Source organism: Puma concolor, chromosome D3, assembly GCF_028749965.1.
Source record: "Puma concolor isolate L17-30 chromosome D3, mPumCon1.1.hap2, whole genome shotgun sequence".
NCBI classification, from domain to species: domain Eukaryota; kingdom Metazoa; phylum Chordata; class Mammalia; order Carnivora; family Felidae; genus Puma; species Puma concolor.
Window position 1 is genome coordinate 94,286,841 of NC_141678.1, and position 8,201 is coordinate 94,295,041.

The window sequence follows — 8,201 nt, forward strand, 5'->3', positions numbered from 1 at the left end:
AAACTTGTTTAGACCTTTATTGAACCAAAAACACTTTAAAAATAGTTTGGGGAGCTCAGCGAACAAGCCCGGGCTGGGCTCCGCGTCTTGCGTGGATTTTGGGTGGATTCCACTCCATTCCCTGGGGTTTGGAGCCAGGACGCTGGGAGGGGCACCCGGCTTGTGCCGCGGCCTGGGCCTGGGGGGGGGGGGGGGGGCGGGGCAGTCCTGCAGAGCCCGCCCCCCCCAGCGGCACGGCACCGGGCCTAACAGGGAGGTCACAGAGAATCGAACAAGGGGATGAAGACGATCGGCATCCCTGTCTAAGACCGGGGATAAAAACACTCCCGTTTCGTTGCCGCTTAATTGAACAGATCCAGGAAGCCGGCTAGCTTAAGGGACGCGTTTCAATGCTGCCATTAGAAGACATTGTGACCTCACAGGTGCAAACCCAAGTATTGTCAGAAACAAAAGGCGGGAGGGTGACAAGAGCCAAGGCCGCAGGGTGAGGAAGTGGTCTCTCCTCCCTGGACGTGGCCAGAAGGACCCTCTCAGCCCGGGGCACGTGGGGCCGATAAGGCTGAGGCCCCCCGTTTGCAGGTGCCTCTCGCGCGCTAGAAACTAAGGTCAGTTAACGGGAGCGTGACGTCTCCGGGAGCCTGTGGCCGCCCAGGGCTGGCCGGGCGGGGAGCACGGGCGCGGGGGGCCCGGGGGGCCGCTCGTCCGGGCCGGCACAGGAGCCCCCGCGGTATTTCAACAACCTGCGCCGCCCGACGGGCACACGCCGTGGACCGCCGGCGCGGCCCAGTTTGTGTTTCCCAAGAGTATTCCAGGTGCAGAGCGAGGCAGCGTCCTCCGTGGGCTCCGGCAGACCACGCGGCCCAGCGCCTCCTTCTTCCTGCCTCTTCGGGGCATCGCTTGGTTCTCATCTGCCTCCGCAGCTGGGCCGTCCCCGTCCGCACGCAGGAGGAGAAGATCGTGTCTGGCCACGTACACTTGCTGTGTCTTGTACGCCGCGTGGCTCCCGTAGCCGTGGCAGCACCAGTCAGACCGGCCTGAGCAGGAGGGGAGTCGTGTCCTCAGCCCGGCGACACGCTCACAGGCCCGCGGGCCCGGCCGGATCCAGACGCTTGAACCGCTCGCAAACCCGCCTCCAGATCTGCTTCCCTCCACGTCGGCCTTGGGTGGCGGAGTTTCTCCAGGAGGAGCCACGGGCTGGCCCCACAAACCCCAGAGGAAGAGACGCCTCCTTCCGGCAGGTGCAGGAAGCCTGCGGGGAGTTGGGGAGGGGGGTCCCATGACCCCTCAGAGACCGTGGGCCAGGCCCCGAGGCAGAGGCTGTGTGACAGGGGAGTGCTGGTGGCCGTGGCTGGCGGCCACGCTCCCGCGACACGTCTTCTAGGGAGAGCTGGGTGGCATCCGGGGGACGGGGGCCGCGGGACAGGATGTGGGGGACATCCCGGAAGGAGACGAAACCGCGCAGCGTCCGTGTCCACCCCTGGGGATGCCGGATAGTCACCTCTGCTGACACAGCTGCCAACCCTCCAGAAGTTCCGAGTCGAAGCACCACTGGGCTGTGGCCCTCGCCAACCCGTGGGGGCCCTCCCCATCTCTGCCCAGCCCCACGTGCTGGCGGCACCTGGCACTCCGGTCCCTGCCCTCCGTCACCGCGTGGTGACGCCGCCACGTGACCCCTTCTGACAAGGACCCCGGACGCACTGGGTTAGGGCACACCTGCTGGCCTCCTCGGAGCCAATCGCGTCTGCAAAGACCCTCTTTCCGAATAAGACCCCGTGGGCACAGACCAGGAGCTAGGGCTCTGACCCATCTTCTCGGGGGACGTGGTTCAACCCGTGACCGTACCGCCCCGGAATAAAGGGTCCAACGTGTTGAGTGACCAGCGGGAGGCATCAGTGACGCGAGCGGCACCGTCTCACAGCCTCACGGAGGCGAAGACCCTCACGGCCGCGCCCCCGGGGGGCAGCGGGGACACAGACCGGGCCGATGCAGGGATGCCACCAGGAGAGCTGCAGGCAGCCGCCGAGCCTCTCCAGGTGGAACCGGAGGACACGCTTTCACACAGAACCACCACTTGAAGCCTGTGGACGCGGTCCTGAAGGCAAGCAGCACATGAAACATCTACCCGAGAAAATCTGGGAAAATTCATTAGGAAAGGCGCGAGGCATCGGGCTCTGAACCAGGACCGCCCCCACCCTCGGCTTCGTGAGGACAGAGACGCGCTCCGGAGGCTGCAGCCCGGCACACGGGGCCCCTGCGCCCGCCCCCCGCCGGAGGGCTTTCCCTGCAGGAGAAGCAGGGCGCAGACACCCCCACTCTGGCCCTTGGGAGCAGCGTCAGGGGCTGGACACCCCGGGAGGGCAGGAGACGTCACTAGACGATCCAGTCACTGGACAGATAAGCAAGCGAAGGACAGGAACGGGCCCCCGATGGGGGGGCAGAACCCCATGTTGCTACGATACATTATCTAAAATGTCCAGTTTCCAGTAAACAATTATGAGGCGCTTGAGACGCAGGAAGGCACCCACACGCGTCGGAAAGCAGGCGGGCAGAGAGGCCGCCTGGGGGAGCCGGCAGGTGCCAGACTTCACGGAAAAGTACTGCAGAGTACCCACCGCAGAACCCCAAGTACCGCGGAACTCAAGGCAGCTGCACTCGAGAGGCGAAGGGACGTCACGTGAAGGAGACTGTGGAGGAAGAGGGAGAACCCATAGCAAAGAGCCAAATGGAGGTTCTGGAGTTGAAAGGCACCAGCACTGAAGGGAAAGGTACACGAGAGTGGATGACAGAAGACCGGGACGGGCAGAAGAAAGAATTCCTTGGCTTGAAGACAGACCAGTGGAGATTGCAGCCGAGGAGGCGGAAACGCAGGGAAGAAAACGCAGGGGGCGTAGAGGAAGGGGTTCACGGCACCAAGTGCGCGGCGGGAGACAGAGGGCAGAAGGAAAGAGGGAAGTGTGGGCCGATGTCACCAACCTACCACCGAATAGTGACGTAGGTGCCCGGGAAGCTGGATTGGGATAAGTGCAGACTCAGACCCACACGTGGCCGAAAAGGAGAACGCCGAAAGCCAAAGACAAGGAGAAAATCCTGAAAGTTGCGAGGGAAAAATGCGCCCCTTACGAGGGACTGACGGTGACTTCTCGGCAGGGCCTGCGCAGGCCCGGAGGCCGTGGGCCGCGTGTGCAAAACGCCTGTCAGGCAACAGCACGATCGTCAGCAAAACCATCTTCCGAAGATGAAGGGGATGAAGACTTTCCCAGGTTAAAACAGCACGGCAACAACGAGACAGAATTCGCCGCCCACAGGACCCACCCAGCTCGCAAAATAGAGCAGGACGCGCTTCAGGCTGAAGTCAAGCGCCCCAGACCGAGGCTGAGTCCGCCCGAAAAGCCAGATCGCCGGTAAAGACAAATGTACCGCATTTCTCCCTCCTTCTGTAACCAATTCAGAAAGCAGTTGTATAAACCAGTGTGTCTGTGACATGACATTGGGCCTATGATTAATTCAAATGCGATAGACGTGTAATACGTGTGCGATAACAACCAGAGGAAGCAGGTAGGGCAGAGCCGTGTGGCCTAAGGAGACGGGAGAGCGATAATTATCGGAGTGTTGCCAGGACCGGGTGTCACATGATCTCGTAAACTCGGGAAAAGGGAGTGAGCGTACCTGGGACTGAGGTTCACACCAGCGCCAGAAGCAAGCGAGCATCTCGTGGAGCGGATTGTGACTGAGATGCCGCATTAGGGAAGAGTCGGCCGGCGTTTTGAAAAAAGAACAGAAGGGAAGAGAAGAAGGGAGGCACGAGAAAAGCAGAAAACAGCACCGTAGACGGAGAGCCGACCGCATCGATAGGAACATTAATGTGGATCGACCAGACGATCCAGTCAAAGGGCAGAGATTGTCGAGTGAAACAAACAGAAACCCCACCATCCGCCTTCCAGCTGGAGACGGAGAGCCCTTAGGGGTCAAAGGCACAAATGGACGAACGCAGTACAACACAGCGTCTGATACAGGCCGGCAGAGGTGAGAGGCTCGTGCGAACGTCAGACAGAACGGACTGTAACACGAGGGTGCGATTAACGACACAGAGGGACGCTCGATACCCGACCCGTCAGGAGGACGCAGCCGCAGAGCTCCCACACACAGCGAAGAGACCCGTGGAAAGAAGGAGAGACAGACAGTTGTCCCACAGAGGTCGCGGACGGCGTCGCCCCACCGTCCACGGCGCTCAAGCAAGTCGAGCGAAGGCCAGCAAGGAGACAGAAGAACTTCACTGCATCATCAAGCAGCCAGACCCGCCAGGCGTGGACAGACAGTCCACCGCGACAGCAGGGGGGTCGTACTTCTCAGGTGGCACGGAAGGTTTTCCAGGCTGCGAAACAAACGGGCCACCACGTGAGGCCGTCACGCCAGGAAGTGAGAGGGGGCCGTGGAGGCGGGCCGAGACTTATCAGGGGGAGGTGAGGACCCTGGGCAGGGGCGGCAGGCGGCTTGGAGGAAGGTTCTGGTGCCTGGCCAAATACAGGTGGGGAGACGGTTCTCCAGGCCCTGGGACTGAGGCTGGTTTCCTGGTGAGGAGGTCCCCCAGGGCTGCCCCAGGTGTGGAGCGGGGAGAACATCAGGTGCCAGGCTGACCACTTTGGCCTTGACCTTGGTGCCCTGGGCAAGTGCCCCGGGGAGGGAAGGTGAGTGAGTCTGTGACGACTGAGGTTTTAGACCTGGCAGTGCCTGGACTGGGTGGTCGGGCTGCGTCTGGGCAGAGAGACAATAAAAGGGCCTCTGCAGGGCCCCAGGGGAAGGGGGTGGGTTAGAGAGAGACTCTGTGAGTCAAGTGCAGCGGAGAATCTCAGAAGCCCACATTCACGGAGCTCTCGGAACACCTGCACCCGGGGGGGCAGTCCGAATGCTCTGACACGGGTGCCGTCAGAGGGCACCCCGTCTTCCCCAACTCCAGGAACAGTTGTGAGACTTATCCGCCCTGGCTGTTTTTAAAAACATCAGCAGTTCACCTGAAAGCCAATGACCCTCCGTAGTTGTGATTTCTTAGTAAGCCCCATCTCCACACTCTGCTGGATGTCAAGTTCACCCCAAGCTCGCGTCCTGGCAGCTCTGACCCGCCTGGGTGCCCCCTTCCTGCCGGCGAGAGGTGCCGTGAGGAAGGAGAACCCCCACCCGCGGCCGACAGGGGTCAGAGGCTCAGGGCCCCTAAACGGAAGAGGTTTCAGAGTGGCCTCGGCTGTGGTCCGGAACACAGGTCCAGCAGGAACCGCGCTCTCCCCTAACTCGCGGATGTCCCAGGTGACGTCCAGGAGCAAGAAGTGACTGGTTGCCCAGCTGGGTAACAGGAAGAGGGGCGGCCGGCCGAACCCCCGGCCCAGGAGCGGCTGCGCTTGGCCGGTGCGGACCGAGGCGGCCGGGAGGATCGGACCCCGCAGCCCGCAGGCCCCAGCGGGTCCCCCAGGGCAGGGCGCCGAGCCTCTGCTGCAGGGCAGCGCAAGCAGGCCCTCCCGGCCCGGCCCGGCCCGCACACATCACATCTCGGCAGCACTCGCGCACAAACTCAAAGCCAGGCGACAGGCATGGCCCGGGCTCCGGGCGCTCGACACTCAGGTGCGCTCCAGGAGGAGGGATCTGGTGCCCAAAGGGACTTTGCAAACGGTCAGCTTCCCTGGGTGCATCGCCCCAATAATCCACAGAAACAACAGTAATCTAAAAATAGTCTTGTTTTCTGTCCTCAGCTCCTTTTAACTTCGTTAGTCACCGATCCTTAAAATAAAACCCGTGTAGCGTCTCTCCTGGTAGCGGCGATAAACACACCCGCGCGCAGGCCGCGCCGACGGGCGGAAGGGAGCGCAGGGGCCGCGGCCGGGGACCGACCGCGGTGGCCCCGGGGTGGCCGCAGGAGCCGCCCCGGGCGGACCGGGGGCGCGCTGGCCGAGGAGCCGCCGCCGCCTCCGGAACTCCCTGCGCCCTGGCGCGCGGCCACCGTGGTCCCGGCAACGGCATTAAACAGAGGGAAACAGACGGGGATCCCGTCACCGGGCGGGGAAGAAGGAGGCATTGAGAGCAGACAGGAAGAGAGCTTTTCTGGATGGAGTGAAAATTATTTACTGAAGGGGAGGAGGGGGGAGGGGGGGGAGGGGGAGACGAGGGGGGGGGAGGAGGAAGAGGAGGGAGGAGACTAGGAGGAAGAGGAAGCGGAGATGGAGAAGGAAGTAGGGGAAGAGGAAGAGGTGGGGAGGAGGGAGGGGAGGAGGGAGAGGAGATGGGGAGGGAGGGGGAGGAGGGAGAGGAGATGGGGAGGGGAAAGGGGGAAGGGGAGGATGGAGAGGAGGGGAGGGGTTGGAGGGAGACAAGAAGGAGGAAGAGGAGGGTGGGGAAGAGAAGGAGGAGAGGTGGACGCAGAAGAAGATGTGAGGAAGGGGAGGTGGGAGAGCAAGAGAACGGGGAGGAGCCTGTGTGGGAGGGGCGGACAGGAAGCGATGGGGGTCAACTTTTATTTTCATGCAACTTGTGAGACCTTCTTGCCCCGGTGCCCGGACTCTGCCCTCAACCCTCCCCGTGGCCCCACATGTGGGCCACTAGGACCCCCGGGCCGCAGGATCTTTGTAAGGGGCGGGGCGAGGGAGGGGCAAGGGCTGCGAGGCCCTGGCGCCCCCTGGCGGCCTCCCACGCAGGACGCGCGCCCCTCCCCCTCCCAGCCTCAGAGTCTTCGCGGGGTCCCCCCAGCCTCGGGGCATCTTGATGGGGTGCCCCCAGCTTCAGCATCCTCGAGGGGTTCCCCCCCCCCCACCGGCCCTAAGCCATAGTATCCTCCCCCCCTCCCCCGCGTCACCTTCTCCCCGGCCCTGGGGCACCAAGGCACGTGCCAGGCCCAGTTCACCGCGTGGGGGCAGATCTCCAGGTAGGGGCACCTGGGAAGTGTCCTGACAGCCACGCAGACACCCGCGGGCGCGCGGCCGCCTGACCGAAGAGTGGGTGGAAAGAGGGATTTCAGTTCTGTCCCCAACGGGCTGGATAACCCAACAGACGGTGGTGGTGACGGCTTCCGTCGGGCACCGATTAGCCAGCGAAACTCACCGGTTGGGGCAAATGTTGCACCGCCCCCCCCCCCCCCCCCCCCGCCCCGGGTCCAGGCCCTGGAGGCTTGTGGGGCGTCCGCTGCCTGCAGGCCTCCTGAGTCCGCGCGGCAGACACAACTTTGCTTTTGGGGTTATTTGAAACCACATAAGGGTGTCGTGCAGCAGATTTATGATTTTTATACACCAGACGTTTTAACCGCCCTGACGCCCCAACCCCTTCCATCCAAGGCCAACACGAAAATACGGTCCGGTTTTGGCAGCTGAGCCGCGCCGAGGAGAGGGGGGGGCGGGGGGGGGTGGTGAGAAGAAAGTGTAAAGTGAACCGGCGGCGTTCGAGGGGCCTTCCCGAAACCAGCTCCCGGCCTCAGACCCCTCCCCCTCGGCTGGAACCCCAAAGTCCCTCCCGGGGCGGCTGGGAGCCCGGGGGCGGGCGTGGGGGCTGTGCCCGGGTTCTCCGGGACCCCCCCCCCCCCCCGCCCCCAGCTAGCTCACGCGGCAGGCAATCTGGGTCGCTCAGATATTTACAGAGTAAAATGACAATACGTCCACGTCCCGGGACTGCCGTGCAATCTGTTAGTAATTTAGCGGGATGGGAATTTCCTTTCTCGGGCCTGCCAATGGAAGCGCTTTTCCAAATTTCCACAGCGGGGGAAGCCTGCGATTTTACATAATGACTTCAGCATGCATGCAGGGCGCTCTCGGCCCCCTCGTCTCCGCTCCCTCCGCCCCTCTTTAAAGCAGAGTGTGACTCCCTTAGGACTCGGGCTGGACCCCGGCGTCCCGGCCGGCTCGTTCTTCGGGTGCGCCCGGGTGTCACCCGGTGCGCCCCCGCCCTCCACGGGCGCCCCCGCCGACACCCCCCGTGCGCCCCGGCCCTCCGCGGGCGCCCCTGCCCGCCCCCGGCGCGCCCCCTCCGGGGCCGTGCGCCCCTGCCCGCCCCCCCGTGCGCCCCGCGGGCCCGGCGAGCAGCGGGCCCGGCGGCGGCGGCGCGGGGAGGGCAGGAGCTCGGCGACTTGTCCTCCGGGCCCTGCGCCGGCTCGGGCGGGGGCGTGATGTCACGGCAGGGAGGGGGCGCGGGAGCGGCCGGGCCGGCGGGGAGGCGGGGGAGGTGTTTTCCAG

The 8,201-nt window shown here is 63.9% G+C and overlaps 1 long non-coding RNA gene across 1 annotated transcript; it reads right to left on the reverse strand.

Annotated features, from left to right (window-relative positions):
- LOC147575718 (uncharacterized) lies at positions 1-6,822 on the reverse strand. Its single transcript, XR_015242684.1, has 2 exons — positions 3,313-6,822; positions 1-3,191 (listed from the first exon to the last, which is right to left on the reverse strand). It is a non-coding gene; the product is annotated as an uncharacterized LOC147575718 (long non-coding RNA).
- Between the last annotated feature and the right edge of the window lie 1,379 nt (positions 6,823-8,201).